This window comes from Oryx dammah, unplaced genomic scaffold, assembly GCF_014754425.2.
Source record: "Oryx dammah isolate SB20612 unplaced genomic scaffold, SCBI_Odam_1.1 HiC_scaffold_25, whole genome shotgun sequence".
Classification (NCBI taxonomy): domain Eukaryota; kingdom Metazoa; phylum Chordata; class Mammalia; order Artiodactyla; family Bovidae; genus Oryx; species Oryx dammah.
This window is the reverse complement of record NW_024070209.1, coordinates 101,959,728-101,984,134: the sequence shown is the minus strand read 5'-3', so window position 1 is coordinate 101,984,134 and position 24,407 is coordinate 101,959,728.

Genomic DNA, 24,407 nt, shown 5'->3' with positions numbered 1-24,407 from the left:
CGGAGGGGCTGGGGAGGGGCAGGAGGGGACAGAGGGAAGGACTCGGGGCGTGAAGAGGACGCAGAAGGGACCCGGGGGTGCCGCAGGGCCGGCCCCTCACCCGTCTGCTCAGGTGTGAAGATGTCCTCCAGGGACAAGCCCTTGCGCTGTGCGAATTTCTTAAAAGCCTCCAGGGCCTCTGGGTTCACTTCGGGATTCCTACCTGCAGGCCAGGCGCCCGGTGAGTCAGGCCTCGGGGGATACCCTGAAGCAGGGTCCGTCCCAGCTCCCAGGGAGGGCGCAGGGCCGGAGGGCTCAGTCTGGGGTGGATGCCGAGCAGGTGCGGAGGAGACGGGCCCCTCCCAGCCAACAGGTCCCGGGGAAGGAGGTGGGGAAGCCCTGGGGGACACCCGAGTCCCTGGGGGGTCCGGGGGGACCCAGGCTGGATCCCAGAGCCACCTGCAGGGTCAGACCCCTGACCTGGAAGTGCTTCTCTCCCAGAGCAACTGTGCTGCCCTCTGACCAGAGAACCCTGGCCATCATCCCCCGTGAGGGTCCCTGCCCCGAGAATTCCTCTGTCAGCGCCTCCTACCTCCCCCACGCTGACCAAGCCCTGGCCCGAGACCCCAGGAAGCAGGACTCTGCGTGTGCAGTGACCCCTGCGGGTGGTCAAGTCCCAGAAGGAGCCTGGACTGGCTGCCCGGGCCGTAAACTGTGCTGGGCGCACACGGACCACATGGTCTGTATTCTGGAACCAGGAGTGGCCGGTGCGGTTCCCCTGGCTTCTGGAGGCAGAGGCCTTGGGGCAGGTCAGGACACAGGGATCCGAGGGCAGGAGGGCGGACCCTCACCTATGAGCTTCCCCATGCGGACCGATTTCCCCTGGCGCTGGCCTTCGCAGTAAAGGACGAAGTGGCCCTCGACGGGTAGTTCCAGGATGTACATCTGCTTCTTGCCGCCATCTGTGGATGGACAGAGAAGACGCGTCTTGACTGTCTCAGTCCCTGACCTGGACATAGAGAACATACTGGAGACCACAATAAGGAACTATCTGGAACATTCGGACTTCTCGACACCCTAGCCGTACTCAGCTCCCTGTCATCCAGGGACCCCATGGGCCTGTGCCCAGGACATGCTGCTGCCAAGCCCCAGCCTTGAGGAAGAGCCTCCTCCTAGGAAAGTCTCAACAGGAGGTGTGGAGTCAGAGAGGCTGGAGGGTTTGGATGCTGGGCTGGACCCTGCAGGCTCCAGCAGCTGCCCCGCCTGCTTCCCCATCCCGAACCTTGCTTCCCCATCCCGAACCTTGCTTCCCCGTGGAGTGGACGGCCAGCACCACCCGGAGGAAGGTGGGGGGGTCCCTTCATCCTGCTGTGGACACACTTGTCCCATCTGGTGTCTGGTGTCAGGACGAGACCCCTGGGAAGGGAGGGGTCAGACTCTGAGTGGGGTCAAGGTGGGGACCCCGGGCAGCGAGGCCGCCCGCGGGGAGGGTGAGGCCGGGGCTCTGCTTGCGGGGCGGGGACGGGCAGCGACTCACTGGAGCTGTATTTGCCAGGCTCCCCAGTTGGCTGCATCCTTGCTGTCTTCTCATAGCAGCGGGCCTCCTTCCTGGGACACATGAGGAGCAAAGGAGCCACGCTCCGCAATCACGCCTGGGCCCACCCGAGCTCGCCTGGCACGTGGGCCTCTTGCCCAGCGTCCGCCAGATGGCACCGTTGACGCCCTCCGCCCGGGACTTTTTCCCCTCAAGGTCCAGGGGATGCAAATCTTAGCAAGCACTGCGACCTGGGTGGGAAGAGGTGTCCTGACGGGCATTTATGGGGAGGGGAGGGGACCGCAGGGCCGGGGCGGGGGGTGTGGCGACACGCACCGGAAGGTGAACCTGAGCTCCAGGTCCCCGCCGCCCAGGGCCGTCACCGTCAACGGGGACACCTTCCTGGACCTCGTCTCCTTAGGCAGGTCCCCATCGGTCACCATGGCCTTCACATACCAAGTTCCTGCGATCTGAGCAAGGTGGGGCCGTGAGCCTCCTGTGTGGGGCAGGCCAGGTTCGCGTCCGCACCCACCACCTGCCTCCGCCAGTGCAGGCTGGGCTCCAGCACGTCTGCACCCCGAGTGTTGGTCAGAACAACCCGGCGTGCGGGGCTCCCGGTGCTAGACAGAGGCAGGATGCCCGTCTTCTTCGGGGAGCAGGCTCCGCACCCGACGCGTCTTCTCTGCGAAGGGTGCAGCCGTGCCATCGGGGGCCCCAGGAATTGCTTCCCTGGGCCCTGAGCTGGAGCTGCTGCCCGGGCAGCCCTGGGCTGAGCAGGGGCTTGACTGAGAGGTGAACAGAGAGCCCCCTGCTCCTCGACCGCTTCCTGTAGGGAGCCCGGGGCCAGAGCCCTCCTCCTGAGACGGGCCTGGTCACGCGGCCCCCACGGGTCACTGCCTTCCCCTCCACCAGGCTTACCTTCTGGGGCTCCAGAGGGCAGGATGGGGGGTCCTGGGCCCTCAGGGCGGCGAGCAGGCTGAGGGCGATGGGCAGGAGCAGGGCCTTCATCTCTGGGGCTTTGGGCTCCCAGCTGCCGGCAGGTCTGGGGGTCTGGGGTAAGTTGTGCCAGTTCCACACGAGGTGGCCGTTTATACTCGGAGCGCCTGGCACAGACCCCGCCCCGCCCACCCAGCACCCCGGCCCAGTCCTCGTCAGTGGGGAGTGTGTGTGCTCAGCGGCGGAGTCTGAGGAGCGGGTGCCCCGGAGTAAAGAACACGCAATGCTGTCCCGGGTCCACCTCCCGAGGGTGCTGGCTCACAGACAGCCGCCTGGAGGACAGTCAGCAGGGGGGTGCGGGGCGAGGGGGCCGTGCATGTCTCTGCCCTGAGCCCAGAGTGAAGGTCAAGGCTTCCTCGCCTCCTCCACCGCGCCCCTCCCAGAGCCCTGGGCTAGGATCTTAGGCGTGTTCTCTGGGAGCCCGCCGAAGGGACTGAGCTTCAGAAGGGACGCGTGGGGTGTGATTGGTGGAGTCCCAGGGTCCCCAGAGCCGACTTCTCACACCTGGCACCCCTGCCCTGGCTGGTCGCAGGCCTGGGAAGCAAACCCCGGATCCTTGTGGGGCTGGGGGTACTGGTTTATGACCTGGGGTCAGTCTGGATATCTCCTCTTCAGAGTGTCCCACCCTGGGGCCCCAGAGGAGGAACCCAGCCTCCCAGCCCCTCACACCGGACCCCGAGGCGAGGCTGGGTTTCCAGGTGAACGCGTGCTCTCCTCCCAGTGGGGCAGCTTGTTCCTGCACACGCGGGTTCACCGCCCATCTGCCCTGCTGCACCTGTAGTTCCCCAAAGTGGGGGCTCTGGCCACGTGGTAGGCGGTCACTGGATGTTTGTGGCTAAAAGAATAAACTAGTGACTGGGTCTCTGGGGCCTCAGAGGCACCCTCTCCGAGGGGAACCCACACTTCTGTGGCTCTGGGTCCTGCGAGCCATGGGAGGAGCAATAAGTGCTGTCCCCTGGGCACGTAGGAGGCTCAGCGAACCTGGGCTCGGCCTTGCATCCTCCTGCCTGGAGTGGGACCCACACTCATGCCACTCCCTGACTTCTTTCATCCTTCCAGAACCCCGACAACCCCAGATCTTCCCCTCTCCCATCAGCTTTGACCCCCCGTGTCCCCCCAGGACAGGCCTCACAGCCTATTCCATTTGGAGAAACCGGCTGAGTGAGGTGCATACCAGCCACATGCGGGCTGGGGCTCAGGGGTCCAGGCTGAGCCTCCCTGCATCCGGCTCCATTAGCCTCAGCGCCGGCTGCCCCCTAACGAGATTCTGGCCTCCCTCCTCCCTGACCGTGTGGGTCCTGGGTCTGAGTCACCCGCTCTGAGACCCACGCTGACCCAGGCCCCACAGGCAGGTGCTGGGGACAAACAATGGCATCTTTGTGCCTTGTTGGCCCAAGGTTGGACACGACTGTAGATGGTCCGCCCCAAGTACTGGCTCAATAATAATGATCAGCCTCTCCATAACCCCCAGGGGCCGCACGGAAGGTCTGGCAGGACCCAGTAATTACCGCATCTGGGAAGGAACTGCTGAGCACAAAGTCCACCCTCCCTGGGAGCGGGAAAGGGCGGGGTCCTTACTAAGGGCCTGACCTTAGTAAGCAGGCTGGTGTCTCCGGATCATGAGAGAGCTTTTCCTGTTCCCTGTTCTCCTGCACGTTCCCCAGAGAACCTGGATCTGGGTTATTACCTGAGAGTCCCTGATCTAAGCATTTATGATAGTGACAGGCTTCATTCAGGCCTTGAGGAAACCCTGGACACAGGCAGGTCTCCCGGGGAGAATGAGGTGCCCGCCCCTGCCCTCTGTGGGGTGCGACCCAAGCCCTCCAGGCCCTCCGGTCCTCCTCCACGGTGCTGTGCCCTGGCGGGCGGAACCCTGCCCAGGTGTCCAGCTGTGTTCTTCCTGGATCCTGGAGGAGCGTGCGCGGGGGTGGGAGAGGAGGCTGGCCGTGGGGCTGCAGCTGGCTCCGCTCACCACCCCTGGACAGCGTCTCAGGGCCTGTGGTCAGAGCCGCCCTGAAGCTTCAGTTCCAGAACTGACCAGAGCGGATTAGTGTGAAGCCTGAGCGCATCCGCACTGGAGCAGGGCGAGCTGCTGGGGGCCAGCGTGAGGAATCCCACCCGTGACAAGGCCATGCGGTGACTGCGGGACTGAGCTGATGGAGTGCGTGGCTCCTGCACGCAGACCGGACCCCAGCTTCCCACCTCCACTCCCAGCACCTCTTCTTCTGGGCCTCCCCGATACACATGCGTCATAGCCAAGGTGCAGGCGAATGAACACGCCCAGACCATGAACCAGTTCTGGTCCAGGGCAACCCAGCAACTTCTCCATCCTTTGGGTTGCATGCTCCCTTCTCCCACAAGGTCGGACCCCAGCCCTGGGGAGGGGGCTCCCCAAGATTTGGTGAAGAATCTAAGCTACTCCATTTTGTTAACAGAAAAACTCCATTTTGTAAGGTTCTTGGAAAAGAGCCTTTGGAAATCCCCTGACCTCACCCCACCACCCACGAGCCAATCAGACCCCAGACCAGAATCTCCTGACTTAACGTCCAGAAACTTGTGGTCTACCTAGGAAATAGGGACCAATCAGAAACCAGCACGCAACCCTTCGAAAGAAAGTGACCAATCAGACGTCCCCTACCTAGAAATTCTTTTTTTCTTGAACACTCCCTATATAAGCAATGTAACCCAAAACCCGGGGCTCCTCCCTATAGCCGCTGGGTCGGTAACGGTGGGAGCCCCAGCTCCAGCTTGGTAATAAAGACTCTCTTGCTTTTGCATCGGATATCGGCTCCCTGGTGGTCGTTGGGAGATTTCGCGACTTGGGTATAACATTGGTACTTCTTTAGCTAATCTACTTAGATCCTGGGCTATGCTTCATGGTTCCTTTTTATTTATTTATTTAACACCAAAAACATTTTGTGTCGGGGCATAGCGGATTAACCATGCTGTGACAGTTTCAGGTGAACAGTGGGGGACTCAGCCACACACGTACATGGATCCAGTCTCCCACAAACTCTGCTCCCATCCAGGCTACGCTTCATGCTTCTTTATAGTTAATTGTTCATTCTACAGACCATCTCTTCTCAGTCTATTGTATGGCTTCTGTATCCTGATTGCAGGCTGATTCATATAATTATATATTATCTTAAGAGGTGATAAGTGCCAAGCGGAACAGTCAAGGTGGAACGAGTGGAGTTGGCTGTGTGGGGACAAGGGGGTGGTTTAGACTTTAAGCAGCAGGTCCGAGACAGCAGAGTGACCTTTGGACATAGAATAAAGATATTGGAGGAAATGAGCCATGAAATCACCAGGTAGAGAAACTTCCAGGTGGAAAGATCATCCAGGGCCTGTGTTCAGCTGGGAGAGGATTGGGCGTGTGTCAGGGACACACAGGAGGGCAGGGGGCTGGAGCAAATGACACGGGACCACGTGTGAGTTGGAGCGGGGGAGGGCTTGTCCTGATGGCGTCAGGTATGCCGGCCACCACATGGACCTTATCATTTACTCTGAGGAACGGAGATCCTATGGAGAGATTTTACAAAGTCAGAGGGTGACTTTTGGATTCAAAGGGTCACTCCAGTTGCTGCCTTGAGGATAGAATTTGTGAAGGGGGCTGGCAGAGAATAAAGGCATAAAGGCAGAGAAATCAGTCAGAGAGATGCTGCTTATAATCCAGGTCAGAAGGGTAATGCACTGAGGTCTACTCAGCCATCAGGGAATCACAGGGTGTGGACCTAGACACTCACGGCAAACGAATAAAAAACCAGTCAAATGTGTGAAACAGTCTCTGTTTTTAGATGTTGGCCCACAGGCAATGCAAGGCTGCAATCCCTGGGAGGGAAAAGCTCTGAGTCAGACTGGAGGTCCAACACTGCAGCCTGGGGAGGCTATCAAGGCGGAGCACAGCACAGACCAGGGTCTGGGGCATCGAGACGACTAGAGGGAGATGGCAAAGTGCTGGAGCAGAGAAAGCCGTGCGGAGGAAGAGCTTCAGAGGCCTGCGGAGGATCTCACTGAAGGCCAGTCTCTATTCTGATCAGTATGAGCTGAAATCTTATTGTAGTTTTGACTTGCATTTCTTAGCCTCCCTGATGGCTCAGCGGGTAAAGAACTCACCTGCCAAGCAAGAGATGCAGGAGACAGGGGTTTGATCCCTGGATCAGGAAGATCCCCTGGAGAAGGAAATGTCAACCCTCTCCAGTATTCTTGCCTGAAAAATCCCACGGATGGAGGAACCTGGCGGGCTCAAGGGTCGCAGAGAGTTAGACATGACTGAGTGACTAAGAACAGTAATTAGAAAAGATTTCTGAAGTGAGATAGTGTTGATGATTACACAACCTTGTGAAGATATTAAAATCCACCGTATTGTACACTTTTAAAAATTGAAGAGTTTTTTTTTTAATGCAGTTTTAGATTAACAGCAAAATCAACGGGAAGGTGCAGAGCTTTCTCATAGACACTCTGCAGCACATAGATATAGCCCCCTGTCCTCAGTATTTACTCAGGGTGGTAAATATTTCATGACTGATAGCCTACATTAACATGTCATAATCACCCAAAGTCCATAGCTTGCCTTCGGGTTCACTCTTGGTGTTTGGACAAATGTACAGTGTATATCCATCACTAAGGAATCATGCAGCCTATTTTTAACACCCTAAACATCCTCCCAGCTCCTGCCCCCACCAGTCTTTGGCAATCACTAATCATTTTACCATCTCTCTGATTTTGCCTTTTCCAGAATGTCATATCGATGGAATCAAACCGTGTATACCCTTTCAGAGAGGTGTGTGTCACTTAGTCACATGCATTTAAGATTCCTTCATAGCTTCTTGGCTCATTTCTTTCCAGTGCTGAGCAATCCTCCTTGTCTGTTTGTACTGCAGCTTAATGTTGAATAATATCCCATTGCCTGGATGGACCACGATTTGACAATCCATCCACCTACTGAAGGACATCTTGGCTGCTTCCAAGTGTTGGCAATTTTGAATAAAGCTTTTATAAACATCCGTGTGCTGGTTTTTCCGGGGACATAAGTTTTCAATTCCCTTGGATAAATACCAAGGAGTACAACTGCTGGATCACATGGTACAAATTTGTCAGCTTTTGCAAGGAACCAGCAAACCATCTTCCAAAGTGGCTGCACCGCGTTGCGTTCCCACCTGCAGTGGTGAGAACCCCTGTTGGTCCATGTCCTCACAGGCGTCTGTGACGTCTGTATTCCAGATTTTGTCCATTCCAGTAGGGGTGTTGCTGTCGTTCAGTTGATAAGTCATGTCCAAGTCTTTGCCACCCCATGGACTGTAGCCTGTCAGGCTCCTCTGTCCATGGGATTTCCCAGACAAGAATGCCGGAGTGGGTTGCCATTTCCTTCTCCAAGGGATCTTCCCAACCCAGGGATCGAACCCAAGCCTCCTGTGGTTCCTGCATTGGTAGGCTGATTCTTTACCACTAAGCCACCTGTGCTTCCCCAACAGGGGTGTAGTGGTATCTTATTGTTGCTTTAATTTGCATTTTCCTGCTGACATAGGATCTGGAGCATGTTGTTGTTCTAGAAAGCGCTTAGTGTTTTTTTTTAATTTTTAGAGTATAGTTGATCGACAACATTGCATCAGTTTCTGCTGTGCAGCAGCTGTATCAGTCACACATGCACATAGGTACTGTGCTGTGCTAGGTTGCTTAGTCATGGCCCACTCTTTGTAACCCAAAGGACTGTAGCCCACCAGACTCCTCTGTCCATGGGATTCTCCAGTTAAGAATTCTGCAGTGGGTTGCCATGCCCTCCTCCAGGGGATCTTCCCAACCCAGGGCTCGAACCCAGGTCTCCCAAATTTCAGGCGGAGTAGCCTAGCCCTTCTTTGGGGGATCTTCCTGACCCAGGAATTGAACCAAGGTCTTCTGCATTGCAGGCGGGTTCTTTACCAGCTGAGCTATCAGGAAAGCCCCGCATATACATACAGCCACTCTCTTTTTTTTTAGTTCTTTTTCCATATAGGCCATTACAGAGTACTGAGAAGAGTTCCCTGTGCTGTGCAGTATATCTTTATTAGTTACCTATCTTATACATAGCAGTGTGTATGTCAATCCCAGTTTCCCAATTTATCCCTCCCTGGCTCTCTGCTTTCCATCCTGGTAACCATAACTTGGTCTTCTCCATCTGTGTCCCTATTCCTGTTTTGTAAATAAGTTCATTTGTACTGGGTTGTTGTGTTTTTTTTTTTAAGAAGGAAATGGCAATCCACTCCAGCATTCTTGCCTGGAGAAGTCCATGGACAGCAGAGTCTGGGGGGCTGTTCCATGGGGTTGCAAAGAGTTACAATTCCACATATCGCAGTATCATAGGATATTTGTCTCTGACATATTTCACTCAACATGACAATTTCTAGGTCCATTCATGTTCCTGCAAATGGTGTTATTTGATTATTTCTAATGTCTGAGTAGTATTCCATTGTCTATATATATACATATATACCACATTTTCTTTATCCATTCATCTGCTGATGGACAGTCAGGCTGCTTCCACGTCCCAGCTATTGCAAATAGTGCTGCAATGAACAGTGGGGTGTACGTATCACTTCGATTTATGGTTTTCTCTGGATATATGACCAGGTGGAGTATCTTTTCATGTTTCTTTGCAATCTGGATCTCTTCTTCCATGAGGTGTCTGTTAAGATCTTTGGCCCATTCTTTAACAGAATTGTTTGTTTCCTTATTGTTGAGTTTCAAGAGACTTTTCTTTTTAAAAACTTTTTTTATATCAGTCCTTTGTCAGATGTGTCCCTGAAATCTTTCCTCCTGGTCTGGCTTCTCTCCTCCTTCTTTCATCCTTGTCTCTCACAGACAGAAATCCAGCCGGGGCACTAAGTGCAGGCGGCTGTGAGGGCCGGCCGGCGCACTAAGCGCGGCCAAGAGGAGCTACCCCGCGTCCGATGTCAGGGGCGGCCGGGAAAAGCCACCTCTCGCCTGAGGCCAGGGGCGGTGACCCTGAGGAGCCACTCCAAGCCTTAGGCCAGGGCCAGCAGCTGGGAGGAGCCACCCAGGCCCGAGGCCAGGGCCCGCAGTGGGAAGGAGCAACCCGGGCGCGGTGGCTGCGCAGGGAGGGCCTAGAGAAGCTATCCCATGTTGAAGGTCAGGAACGGCGGCGGTAAGGAGATACCCCTCGTCCAAGGTAAGGAACAGCAGCTGTGCTTTGATGGAGCAGCCGTGAAGAGATACCCCACGCCCAAGGTAAGAGAAACCCAAGTAAGATGGTAGGTGTTGCAAGAGGGCATCAGAGGGCAGACACACTGAAACCATACTCACAGAAAACTAGTCAATCTAATCACACTAGGACCAGAGCCTTGTCTAACTCAATGAAACCAAGCCATGCCTGCAGGGCAACCCAAGATGGGGGGGTCATGGTGGAGAGGTCTGACAGAATGTGGTCCACTGGAGAAGGGAATGGCAAGCCACTTCAGTATTCTTGCCTTGAGAACCCCATGAACAGTATGAAAGGCAAAATGATAGGATACCAAAAGAGGAACTCCCCAGGTCATTAGGTGCCCAATATGCTACTGGAGATCAGTGGAGAAGTAACTCCAGAAAGAATAAAGGGATGGAGCCAAAGCAAATCAATACCCAGTTGTGGATGTGACTGGTGATAGAAGCAAGATCCGATGCTGCAAAGAGCAATATTGCATAGGAACCTGGAATGTGAGGTCCATGAATCAAGGCAAATTGGAAGTGGTCAAACAAGAGATGGCAAGTGTGAACGTCGACATTCTAGGAATCAGCGAACTAAAATGGACTGGAATGGGTGAATTTAACTCAGATGACCATTATATCTACTACTGCAGGCAGGAATCCCTCAGAAGAAATGGAGTAGCCATCATGGTCAACAAAAGAGTCTGAAATGCAGTACTTGGATGCAATCTAAAAAACGACAAAATGATCTCTGTTCGTCTCCAAGGCAAACCATTCAATATCACAGTTATCCAAGTCTATGCCCCAACCAGTAATGCTGAAGAAGCTGAAGTTGAACGGTTCTGTGAAGACCTACGAGACCTTTTAGAACTAACACTCAAAAAAGATGTCCTTTTCATTACAGGGGACTGGAATGCAAAAGTAGGAAGTCAAGAAACACCTGGAGTAACAGGCAAATTTGGCCTTGGAATGCGGAATGAAGCAGGGCAAAGACTAATAGAGTTTTGCCAAGAGAACGCACTGGTCATAGCAAACACCCTCTTCCAACAACACAAGAAACTCTACACATGGACATCACCAGATGGTCAACACCGAAATCAGATTGATTATATTCTTTGCAGCCAAAGATGGAGAAGCTCTATACAGTCAACAAAAACAAGACCAGGAGCTGACTGTGGCTCAGATCATGAACTCCTTATTACCAAATTCAGACTGAAATTGAAGAAAGTAGGGAAAACCACTAGACCATTCAGGTATGACCTAAATCAAATCCCTTATGATTATACAGTGGAAGTGAGAAATAGATTTAAGGGCCTAGATCTGATAGATAGAGTGCCTGATGAACTATGGATGGAGGTTCGTGACATTGTACAGGAGACAGAGATCAAGACCATCCCCATGGAAAAGAAATGCAAAAAAAAAGCAAAATGGCTGTCTGGGGAGGCCTTACAAATAGCTATGAAAAGGAGAGAGGCAAAAAGCAAAGGAGAAAAGGAAAGATATAAGCATCTGAATGCAGAGTTCCAGAGAATAGCAAGAAGAGATAAGAAAGCCTTCTTCAGTGACCAATGCAAAGAAATAGAGGAAAACAACAGAATGGGAAAGACTAGAGATCTCTTCAAGAAAATTAGAGATACCAAGGGAACATTTCATGCAAAGATGGGCTTGATAAAGGACAGAAATGGTCTGGACCTAACAGAAGCAGAAGATATTAAGAAGAGGTGGCAAGAATACACGAACTATACAAAAAAGATCTTCACGACCCAGATAATCATGATGATGTGATCACTAATCTAGAGCCAGACATCTTGGAATGTGAAGTCGAGTGGGCCTTAGGAAGCATCACTACGAACAAAGCTAGTGGAGGTGATGGAATTCCAGTGGAGCTGTTTCAAATCCTGAAAGATGATGCTGTGAAAGTGCTGCACTCAATATGCCAGCAAGTTTGGAAAACTCAGCAGTGGCCACAGGACTGGAAAAGGTCAGTGTTCATTCCAATCCCAAAGAAAGGCAATGCCAAAGAATGCTCAAACTACCACACAATTGCACTCATCTCACATGCTAGTAAAGTAATGCTCAAAATTCTCCAAGGGCTTCAGCAATACATGAACCGTGAACTTCCTGATGTTCAAGCTGGTTTTAGAAAAGGCAGAAGAACCAGAGATCAAATTGCCAACATCTGCTGGATCATGGAAAAAGCAAGAGAGTTCCAGAAAAACATCTATTTCTGGTTTCTTGACTATGCCAAAGCCTTTGACTGTGTGGATTACAATAAACTGTGGAAAATTCTGAAAGAGATGGGAATACCAGACCACCTGACCTGCCTCTTGAGAAATCTGTATGCAGGTCAGGAAGCAACAGTTAGAACTGGACATGGAACAACCGACTGGTTCCAAATAGGAAAAGGAGTATGTCAAGGCTGTATATTGTCACCCTGCTTATTTAACTTCTATGCAGAGTACATCATGAGAAACGCTGGACTGGAGGAAACACAAGTTGGAATCAAGATTGCCAGGAGAAATATCAATAACCTCAGATATGCAGATGACACCACCCTTATGGCAGAAAGTGAAGAGGAGCTAAAAAGCCTCTTGATGAAAGTGAAAGAGGAGAGTGAAAAAGTTGGCTTAAAGTTCAACATTCAGAAAACTAAGATCATGGCATCCGGTCCCATCACTTCATGGGAAATAGATGGGGAAACAGTGGAAACAGTGTCAGACTATTTTGGGGGGCTCCAAAATCACTGCAGATGGTGACTACAGCCATGAAATTAAAAGACGCTTACTCCTTGGAAGAAAAGTTATGACCAACCTAGATAGCATATTCAAAAGCAGAGACATTACTTTGCTGACTAAGGTCCGTCTAGTCAAGGCTATGGTTTTTCCTGTGGTCATGTTTGGATGTGAGAGTTGGACTGTGAAGAAGGCTGAGCACCGAAGAATTGATGCTTTTGAACTGTGGTGTTGGAGAAGACTCTTGAGAGTCCCTTGGACTGCAAGGAGCTCCAACCAGTCCATTCTGAAGGAGATGAACCCTGGGATTTCTTTGGAAGGAATGATGCTGAAGCTGAAACTCCAGTACTTTGGCCACCTCATGGGAAGAGTTGACTCATTGGAAAAGACTCTGATGCTGGGAGGGATTGGGGGCAGGAGGAGAAGGGGACGACAGAGGATGAGATGGCTGGATGGCATCACAGACTAGATGGACGTGAGTTTGAATGAACTCCAGGAGATGGTGATGAACAGGGAGGCCTGGCGTGCTGCGATTCATGGGGTCGCAAAGAGTCGGACACGACTGAGCGACTGAACTGAACTGAACTATTTCCCTCATGGGTTGTGCCTCTTGTATCCACAGTCACCACCACGCCCAAGCTCATCTAGCAAACATGGATGTAGGTGTGGAGGGGCTGGGCCTCCAAGCCCGGGATTTGTCAAAAGCTGGCCCTGGGAGGTGACTAGGACAAGTTTGGGGTCCTTGGAGGCTGAGGGAGGCGGCCCTGGGGGTGGCAGCAGAGTGTGTGGGGAGTCCTAGGCTGCTCCACAGGGAGCCTTGGGGTGGGGGGCTTGGCGGGGGCTGGGGTGTTGGGGGAGTGGCTTTGGCAGGTCCAGGAGACTAGGCTCCTCACCTCCCCCACCTGGACGGCACAGGGGGCTGTCCCCTTCGTGGACCTGGAGCTCCTGGGATCTGTGGTGGAGGGCTCTCTAGGGTGGGGGTCTGAGGGCTGGGCCGAGGGGGACCAGGATCCTCAGGTGTAGGAGGGAGAGACCCTGCTCTGAGCCCTGAGCTCTTAAACCCCCCCCCCCCGAGAGCCTCCCACCTCCCTGGAGGCTGGACTTTGGGCCCCTCTCAGCCTGGAGTGAGCGGAAGCTTCACAAAGCCCCCTGCCAGGCCTCGGGCTGGTGAGCTTGGAGCTGCCCGCAGAGCCTCAGGAGACTGGTCTACGCTGGACCCCAGCCTTGGCTCAGGTGGTGCCGCTGGGGAGGGAACTGGGGCCCCCGCAAAGTCGGGGAGCACAGAACTGCCCCAGCACCTCCAACCTGACCCCAGCCTCAGCCTCCTCTATCAGAGAGGGTGGGGCTGGGAGCCTCCTCCCCTGAGACCCGGGCCTGGGGCAGATCCTATCCTGTTTCCGGGTGTGCTCTGCCCCTGCTGGTCACTGTCGGTAGTGCAGCCTCAGAAGGAGCCCCAGGTGGTGGTGGGCTGGACCTTTCAGGGGAACATGAGGAGGGTGGGGTGTGAAATCAGAGACCCACCTGCGAGGACCACCCCCAGCCCAGCTCCGTCCTCTGCATCTCAGATTTATTGGGAGTTTGATGCGCAGAGCTGACCTGTCGCATTGGCTGTGGGGGGAAGGGTGGCCAGCGGGAAAACTTCCTGGAGGGGGTGGTATTTGAAGCCAGCTGTAAGAAAAGGGTGGAGAATGCAATGGAGAGTACTCCAGTACTCTTGCCTGGAAAATCCCATGGATGGAGGAGCCACTCCAGTACTCTTGGCCTGGAGAATCCCATGGGTGGAGGAGCCCGGTAGGCTGCAGTCCATGGGGTCGCTACGAGTCGGACCCGAGTGAGCGACTTCCCTTTCACTTTTCACTTTCATACATTGGAGAGGGAAATGGCAACCCACTCCAGTGTTCTTGCCTGGAGAATCCCAGGAACGGGGGAGCCTGGTGGGCTGCTGTCTATGGGGTCGCACAGAGTCGGACACGACTGAAGCGACTTAGCAGTAAGAAAAGGGGAGGTCTGGATGGAATTGGAAGGAAGAGGGTCCCATGTGAGCAAAGGCCCAGGAACAGTCCCCTGCCCCAGCCTGCACCCCTGACATGCCCAGGGTCTGTGTCCTGTCATTTTTCAGCAGTGAGGGCACAGCTGGGCCCTTGGGGTGCCCTGGGCTGGCTCCTCCCACTCTGATGGAAGGAGAGCCTAAGGCGCCTTTTCGGGGGTCCCTGAGGCCATATAGGGGCTTCCCTGATAGCTCAGTTGGTAAAGAATCCGCCTGAAGTGCAGGAGACCCCTGTTCGATTCCTGGGTTGGGAAGATCCGCTGGAGAAGGGAAAGGCCACCCACTCCAGTATTCTTGCCTGGAAAATTCCATAGATCGTATAGTCCATGGCGTTGCAAAGGGGCCACATGAGAGGGGAGGGGAGGGAGCTCCCCGCCTGTCTCTCTCGGGCAGCCCCTCCCCAGAGACTATCCCTCTCCGAGGGAGGAACAATGTCTACCTGTTGTAAATGGTAAATGCAAGTCTTGGTATCTTATTAAGCCCAGGCTCCGTGAGAGCCGAGCAGCTGAGATTTTGCCCTTTCACTCCCTGGGTTTTTTTTTTTTTTTTAATCTATTTTGATGGATGATGATTACTTTACAACATTGTGATGGCTTTTGCCGTACATCAGCATGAATCAGCCATAGGCATGCACGTGTCCCCTCCCCCCAAACCCCTGCCCCCACCCCTGTGTTAATAACACCACACAGAGACTCTTAAATCGTCTCTGAATAAAGACATTTGCAGGATCGGATGAGTTTCATGGACTCTCAATGCACCTTCCACGGGTTTTCTCTTCCCCTTCACAAGTTTATGTCTTTTTGTCTTTCTGTCTGATGGACGCAGTCCAAGGACACCGAGGGGCCAGTTCTGCCCCAGGCTTCTGTGCAGGAGTCACAGTGGTTAACTTGTTCCATAGCCTTTGGGCTTTCAGGGTTCTGACCGCAAATACCAGGTGGGACTTCAGTGAATTTAAGCAGAAGCGGTTCAGGAGGAGGACACTGCAGCTCATACAACTAGCAGGAACCTGGGCAATCGGACCAGAGGGTGAGCGGGATCCAGGGGGCAGAAGTCACAGGACACCCAGCCCAGAAAGAGCCAGGTCAGCAGCGTGTCCTGGGCCACAGATGTCACTAGTTAAGGCGTGCACTCTGTTAGTTTCCTGACAGCACCTGACTTTGCACACTGGGCCTCCACACTGTGAGAGCATCACTGTGTGTTATTTCGTGCGTGTGCACACACGCATAGACAGACACACGCACAGACTCACACACAGACACATACATAGATACAGACACACACACATACATAGATACACAGACACACACACACAGATTCACACACATACAGACTCACACACACACACACACACACACAGGCCACTCTCCTGCCCGCAGTGAGCTTGTCATCTCAAGCTGAATGGCGGGTGCTGTTCAGTCTCCAAGTTGTGTCTCTGTGACCCCACGGACTAACAGCATGCCAGGCCTCCCTGTCCCTTACCATTACTGGAGTTTGTCCAAATTCACGTCCATTGAATCAGTAATGCCGTCCAACCGTCTCATCCCTTCTGTCATCCCCTTCTCCCATCTTCAGTCTTTCCCAGTATCAGGGTGTTTTCCAGTGTGTCGGTTCTTCACATCGGATGGCCAAAGTATTGGAGCTTCAGCATCAGTCTTTCCAATAAATATTCAGGGTTGATTTCCTTTAGGATGGACTGGTTGGATCTCCTTGCTGTCCAAGGGACTCTCAAGTGTCTTCTCCAGCAACACAGTTTGAGGCATCAATTCTTTGGTGTTCAGCCTTCATTATGGTCCAACTCTCACACCCATACATGACTACTGGAAAAACCATAGCTTTGGCTATACAGACCTTTGTCAGGAAAGTGATGTCTCTGCTTTTTAATATGCTGTCTAGGTTTGTCACTCCAGTACTCTTGCCTGGAAAATCCCATGGATGGAGGAGCCTGGTGGGCTGCCATCTATGGGGTCGCACAGAGTCGGACACGACTGAAGCGACTCAGCAGCAGCAGCAGCAGCAGCAGGTTGGTCATAGCTTTTCTTCCAAGGCTGGATTACCCCCTGAAAAGCCCACCCAGTGACTTGAAAACATCTCCTGCCTTCAGTCCTGTGAAGCCTGGACCAGCTCCTCCCAGAGACCATCCTCACCCCAGCCTTTCCTGAGCCCTGCCTCTCGTGAGTGGACACCCAGACGCCCTCCTGAAGGGGCTGACGTGCTCCACTCACACCATCTGCCTGCAGACCGGCGCACCAGCTCCTCCTCGGGCTCTGGGCAGAGCCCGTCTGCTCTCCTTCCCGGCTCTAGAGCTGCCAGCCCTACGGCCCGTGGCCCCTCTGTCCACCTTCAGCCCCCGCAGTGTCCCGTGGAGCCCCTGCGCCGAGTCCTCTGACTTGGCCCACCCCCACGTCCTCCCTGCCTGGCCCCTCCCGCCCCCTCCCCATATCAGGGGTGATGGCACTGGGCCTGGGCACACCAGGATCGTCTCTGTCTCACGCTGAGCTGCCCGGCCCCCTGGTCCAGCCACACCTTCAGGTCTTCGCCATGAGCCTCACCTGGGCCTCGACTGGCCAGGAAGGGCACACAGGTGGCTGCCAGGACCAGCGAGAGGGACGGTTCCAGGGCCTCTCAGGGGGCAGTGCCCACGCCAGGCTGACTGCATGGAGCAGACATTCCTTCCTGCCATCCGACAGCAAGGAGAGACCACTGTGTGTGAGGAGCCACAAGCGGGGGACACACAGAAGGGCTGAGCCCCTCGGGAGCAGCGGGGGGACCTCCCAGGAGGGGAGCCATGGCCTCATCGTGACCTCAAGGTGATACGTTCCCAGCAGAGGGGCTGCGTGGTCAGGGGGAGGGGTCATAGAATGTTCTGGGGTCTGGGGGGATGGGACCACCCACCACAGGAGTCAGAGGTGTGCAGTGTGGGAACGGTCTGGAGCCTTCCCCTAGCTGTGCACAGGCAGACACACACTCACGACACACATGCACATGGACAGACGTACATACACGTGCACATGCATAGGAGACACACGGACACACTCACACAATACAATATGCAGACAAACACACACTCAGACACGCACATCACACAGATGTACATGCAGTACACACACACACACACTTGGGCAGACAAGACACACACGTGTGCATCCACATGCACAGAAAGGCACACATGCACAGACACACGTGTGCACAGGCAGACCCCGATGCACACGTCACATACATGCGCACACACACACACACAAACACCTGCACAGGGGCATGATGATGCCATTTGCACTTGGGTGGAAAGTTCTGGGCTCAGAAAGGCAGCGGAATGGGGGCTGGGGAAGCAAGACCTCTGTGTTTCTGTCGGTGGAGTCGCTCCAGCACCTCCGAGCTGGAACCAGGGAGGAGCGGCAGCAATGGGGAAGAGGTGGATTTGGGAGGAGGGCAGACAGCTCAGGCTGTGTGGGGAGCAGAGAAGTTTCCAGAGAGTCAGTGAGGCCTCTTGGGTCCACACTGGGGTACTGACCAGAGCACAGGAATGTCGACTCAGGCTGCGAGGGGTAAGGGGGCTGCAGTAGGCCTGGTGGGCCGCCTGGAGGAGGTGCTTAGAGCTGTCCTGAGGCTGCACTTGGGGCTCAGGAGGTCTGGGGATATCGGGGCATCAGCTCCAAGGCGGAAGCTGGAGCCTGGACGGGGACCGCCTCTCCAGGGGCCTCGAGGGACCAGGGTGGGTCCAGGCTTCCCGGGGCTGGTGCAGTGAAGGCCACGGGACGGGAGGGGGGAGCACAAGGAAGCCGCTGTCTTATCTCCTGGCTCTGAACCCAGAGGCACTGCTTCCCGTTCTGATAACATTCTCCTCCCAGACAAGGCTTCTCCGGACTTGTCCGACCTGAGAGCCAGGGGAGCTAATGACACGATTGAGAACCTCTATTCACAGGATCCAAAGAAAACGATGTTTCCCCTCCCACCCCGCTGGACTGAGGGGCCTTTGTGAAGGGGAGGGGGTGGGGCCACCGGTCCAGGGATAAATGGGTGACCCCGAGGCCAGGCGCCCCTGGAGCAGACACGGGGACCCCGGCCAGGGGCCCCAGCTGACCCCCACCAGTGTTCAGGAGGTGAAGGGCTCTGAAAGGGTGGGGTCGTGGGATGAGCATGGCCCAGGTCAGGCGCCTGTGCTGGGCTAGGGTCCCAGTCCTGCTGCTCCCGCCCCGGGCGGACTTAGCCAGAGTCCCCTGTCTGTGTCTTTGGGGACGTCTCCCACACAGAGGAGGGGAGCCGGGTGATGCAGGGCGAGCCCACTCCCCTGTCAGAGCACAGCATCTTCCTGCCCACCCGGGGTCGGGGGCAGGCTTAGGGAGCCTTTGGGCAGATTTCCATCCACAGTGGGTCCTCTCGGCCTCTTAATCCTGGTGAAGTCATGGCCAAGGATGGCCTTTCTAAGACGTAGTTCCCTCAGAGGTCAAAGTCATGGTTTGCAAGGAACTTTGCATATCTCAAGCCCTTCCGTAAACATAAAGAATATTGTCCCAGTTACATTTTGCAAGGCTTATTACATTTAGGGTCAGTATTAAAGACCAAGCACATTATGGTCAGGCATGTTGAAAGCTTGGAAGAATAATGGTGCAAATGGAACAGTATTTGAGGTTTGCGTGTGTCTAGATGCCACCACTCTCCGGTCACTACTGAGTTCCCCTGGGGGACTGTCACAGCCTCACCTTCTCAGGGGCCTTGGTGCCTCCTTGGCACATCCAGGGATGTGACCTGGATGTCCCCGAGACTCAAGCCTGTGCTCCTGGTGTCCCCAACACCTGGGCTCCCGCTGAAGTGTCCGAGGCCCCCCCACCTTCTCTGCCCCCTCACTCCCCACGTCCACCTTCCCTCTCTCAAAGATGGTCGACTTGATGGCTTCTTGTCCGTCTGGGTCTAAGGACCCAAGTTCCTCTCTCCTTGCCTTTTTCCTTATTAAATACCCATATCTGAGTCCTCCCTCTTCCCCACCCATGAAAGGACTGCACTCATTCAATCCTAAGAGTCATCCTCATTCTCCCAAGAAAGTGAGCTCCAGGACCCGAGGATGAGGCAGGAGCTGGTGCTGGGAAACCAAATGCTGGTCACTGGTCCTGCCCCAAACCCAAGGACTGCCAAGCACATGTGTGCTTGTCATCAGAACCGAACTGCCCTGGGTTTCAGGGGATGGGGTTTTGCAAGAGCAGTGGTTAGAGGGCCTGGGGCCCTCAGGTATGTCAGGACAAAGAAAGGTCTGGCCACACGGTCACAGTAATTTCTATGGCAGGTTCCTTGATGACCTAGTAAATGAATAGATAAATGAATGATAGATGAATGGACGGTGGGCGGAGGAATGTAAGAATGGAGGGATGCATGGCCCCATGAACGGGTGATGAATGGATGGATGGGTGGATGGACGGCAGATGGATAAAAGAATGGTGGAAGGGTGGGTGGATAGGGGAAGGGTGGGAGAACGGTGGGTGGACGGATGGATTAATAGATAAATGAATGGTGGGTGGACGATAGTGGATGGACGGATGGTAATAGTCGGATGGTGGACGGATGAATCGATGTGGATGTATGGGGGAAAGACAAAAGGGTGGTGGAAGGATGGATGAATGGATGGTAAGTGGGTGAACAGATGAATAAACGAATGGATAAACAGTTGGAGGGAGGGATGGTGGATGGATGGGTGAGGAACACATGAGATGAGATGAATAGACAGAGGGGTGGATGCCTGTGAGGCACACGTGGACACCTCTAAGGGCACAGTCTAAACTGACTCAACCATCGCTGTGTGCTCTCTGCACACTTGCTCCCTCCTGTCTTCTTGCTTTGCTTGTTGCTTCTCACCTTCTGAATCCAGAACCGTCCCACGCTCAGGGGGTCCAGCGCCTTGCACATCTCCACCTGATGGGTTCATCAGCCCACCCTCCTCAGGGGGTTAGGGCTGAGGCAGTCTCAGTAGTTGTGGCAACAGGCTTAGCTGCTCTGAGGCAAGTGGGATCTTCCCAGACCAGAGATCAAACCGGTGTCCTTTGCATTGTAAAGCGGATTCTTAACCACTGGACCATCAGCCATGTTCAGGTGCTTCAGTCATGACTGACTCTTTGTGACCCCATGGACTGTAGCCTGCCAGGCTCCTCTGTCCAGGGGGTTCTCTAGGCAAGAATACTGGAGTGGGTTGCCATTTTTCCTCTAGGAGATCTACTCCAGGGGACCTTCCCAACCCAGGGATCAAACCCCCGTTTCCTATGGAGCCATATCATTGCAGGTGGATTCTTTACTCCTGAGCCACTGGGAAAACCAGGAGCACCAGGGAAGCCCCCAATCATTTTATATTTTCCTCACAAAAGCTCTCATTACAGACATCCTTTCCCTCCAGCTTTTAGAAACATCGTATATAAAGCACTGGGTCAGAACCCCAGATATCCCCAGGGAAAAGAAGCTTCACCCCCTGCCACGCTTCACCTTCGTGATGAACATCAGCGCTGCTTTGGAACTTAGAATGCACATCGTGTGAGTGCCCTTCTCCCCCTGCCAGTTCCTGGGGTCCGCCATCCTGACCTTAGGGCTGCTGGACCTTCCTGAGCTCCGGAGCCAGGCAGCAGCTACCAGGGTCGATCCTAAGTCTTCCACATGGTTTGTATGTTGGTTCTCCTGGCAGACTCCATGCTAGTAATGATGATAGTGGAGGTAATGAAAAATAAGGCCAAGTCGCCATCATGGACTGAGAAGGAACTAAGCCTCAGTTACCTGGGAAGTGCTCCACAAGCCTTGTCTCATTCGCACCTTGCAAAGCTCGGCACTGCAGGTTCCTGGGAAGGACCACTCTTACAGGCTCTCACTTGTGCTGGCAATGAATGGTTAGCTAGGCACACGGCAAACCTTCAGACTGGCTTCTGCGGAAACGAGGAACGGAGGCCTCTCGTCCATTGGACAGGCGGGCCAGTGGTCATCCTAATGCGCTCGGTGGACCCCCCAGTGGGCTCATCCTGCAGCTCAGCGCTGTAGGTGGGACGGGCGGGAGACAGGCTTGGGGCTTCACCATCGCAGGTTGACAGCCCGCTGGGATGGTGCTGGGTGCCATCAGCAAGCTGAGCTTGTGTTTCTGAGGATAGACCCGATGGTGTCGTTCCGAAGGTCCCATAACGAGAGGCTCCAAGCCCCGTGTCCTCACAGGGGGAGGGCGGCCAGTCAGGGCACTGACCTTTCCAGCAGCTCCTCTCCAGCCCCCCGCACCTGCCAGCTGTTGCTCTGCGCCACCCTGGGCTCTGGAGACACATAGGTAAAGAAGATGTGTTCTCACCCCAAACCTTCACAGCCTCCTTGAGCGACAGGTGGGCAAGCTTGGTCCAAGAGAAAGGCCAGTCCTGCTGCCTGAGGCCTCACCAGGCTTGAGATGGGGGGACTTCATCCAGGCTGAGGTCTGGGGGAAAAGAAATTTGCAAGCTTCCTCGGATAACTTGTGACCATTCGTTCTGCATGGCCAAGTCGGTGCTGGCTGGGGACGTGGATGGGAGAGGCCATAGGTGTCCACCTGGTTTGGAAGAGCACGACACCAGAGCATCTGAGAGGCGACAGCAGGGGCTGGTGTTGAAACCATCCTCTTGTTTTGTTTGAGCGAAGATGCTGCGGAATTCCGGGACGGGGTCCTGGAAGCCTTGGGGAGGGTGGGGCGGTGAGGGGCGCTGACAGGGCAGGAGCCTGGCTGGGAGGATGAGCTGGAGATGGCCCCTGGGTGAAGGAGGCAGGTTGGGACACGGCAGGGAAGGAGCAGGCCCTTGGTTTGAGAAGCCAGGGCCCAGCCCCTCCAGACTCCGGGACACTTCCATCACCAGACGTGGGCTCCAAGGTCACTTCCGTTTTCCAGGAAGCCGAGCAGATGCCTTCTGTTTAAAATGCCCTTCCAGGAGCTACCGCCTGGGAAATCCCAGTCCTGCAGGTGACCACTGGCGCAGCCACACGGAGGGCCGGATCTCCAGGTCTTCGGGAGACAGCATTCCCGTGGGGATGTCAGAGGGGACACCCAGCCCCTGAGCGTGAGAGACTGGGCCTCTCTGTCCCTGCAAACCTTAGCTCTGCACGGGCGGGTGGGGGCTGGCAGGCTTCTGTCCTGCGCTCAGATCTGTCAGATCCCTGGCTGCTCCCAACACCAGCTCTTGGTGCTTCTGCACCACATCTGAGAACCAGCTTCCTCCAGTTTCCTGGAGCCCAGGAGCTCAGTTGCCAGGCCACCCCCCACCCCTGGAGATAGCCCTTCTCACTGAGGCTGGCCCTGCACCCAGGCACAGGACCGCTGTGCTCTCCCTACTTACTGGGTCTCACGCTTGGGGGACACGGCACCCTGTCGGCACAGTGCCTGCCATCTCCCCTTATTTCATCCGGAGACCCAGCCAGGAATTCTGGGGGCCACGAGTCAGCTGCTCACCCGCTCCCTGCAGCATTTGGGAGAACCCACGGGGATGAGCCTCCAGGAGCCTTGGCTGCTGGCAGCCCTGCTGGGGCCAGTTGAGAGGGGGCACTGTGCCTGGTCCCCGCAGCCCCCAGCCACTGCCTCCCTCCACGGGGCAGCGGGAGCCTGCCCCCTCCTGACCTCAGGGCTCCCTGCACAGGCCTCCCTCTTCCCTCTGGTCGCCCTACTTCGGGCTCCGGGCCGCTCTCTGACCCCGTGGGCCCCAGTGAGTCAGACCTGCATCCCTTCCCGTCATCCAAATCTGGTTCATCAAGGAGAGGCTGCAGGCCCTAGGCTACTTCAGGGACATGGTGAACAGCCGGCACTTTCAGATGGTGGCGCTCTTCGGTGAGGGGCTCCAGGGCAGGAGGGGCTGTTAGGACTGCAGCCTGGCCACAGAGGGCCTGCCCACCTCCGCGGGCACCTCTGGTAGCAGCGCTCAGCCTTTGGGTCAAACTGCATTGCACCCTGATAACTGATCGGGGCCTGTGTGTGTGTGTGTGCGTGTGCGTGCGTGTGTGCGTGCGTGTGCGTGTGTGTGTGCCTGCACTGTCCACCACCATCACTGTCGGTGACCTCTCTCGGTCACTCTTTTTTTAAAAAATAATGTCTTTATTTTTGGCTGTGCTGGGTCTTCGTTGCTGCACGGGCTTCTCTCTAGTTAGAGTTCGGGGCTTGTCACGTGGGATCCTCCCGGACCAGGAATCGAACCCATGTCTCCTGCATTGGCAAGCGGATTCTTACCACTGAGCCCCCAGGGAAGCCCTCCTGGTCACTCTTCATCCCCCCTCCCCATGATCCTTCCAGCATCCTGAACCCTCAGGCCCTGGCCTCCTCCCTTCCTTCCCTGGACCCCCACCGCTCACTGCCTCGGCCTCCCTCCACACGTTTCAACACCTGTGACTTGCAACCAGCACCCCCTTGCCAGTACCTACTCGGTGTCTTTTCCGCCGGTTCATCGTGGGTTCCTGCCCCTGACAAGTCACCAGCCTGCTGGGTCTTTTCCTGCCAACCTTGCCCCATGCCCACTTTCCTTCCTTGGCATCACATCCCTCCCAACTCTGCACCTGCTGGGCTCTGGGGCGGCCCCGGACACCTGTCCTCCCCAGGTCCAGGCTGGGTGAAGCCCACCCTGGGAGCCCAACTCTCGGCTTCGTGTGCAGCCGTAAGCCAGGCAGAGGCTGGGGCCATGCAGGGGCTGGTCTTGCCTTCACAGTATCACGACAGACCACAAGGGCCCTCAGGGACGCACAGACCCCTCCCTGGGATCCCCGGGTCGCCTCACTCCTCCCTGCTCCAGGTGGCATGTCCCAGGTGCCTTTTCTCCTCACCGTTCACCCCTGCTTTCCTGTGCAGGACAAACCTTCACCCTGAGCAAGGCCCCGTCCGTCCCTGGATTGCACACGCCCCGGGCGGACAGAGCTGGGAAGGCCTGGATGCGGGTGCGATGTGCCATTGCCCACTGGGAGGGGCTTGGGGGCAGCTTCTGGGTCCCCG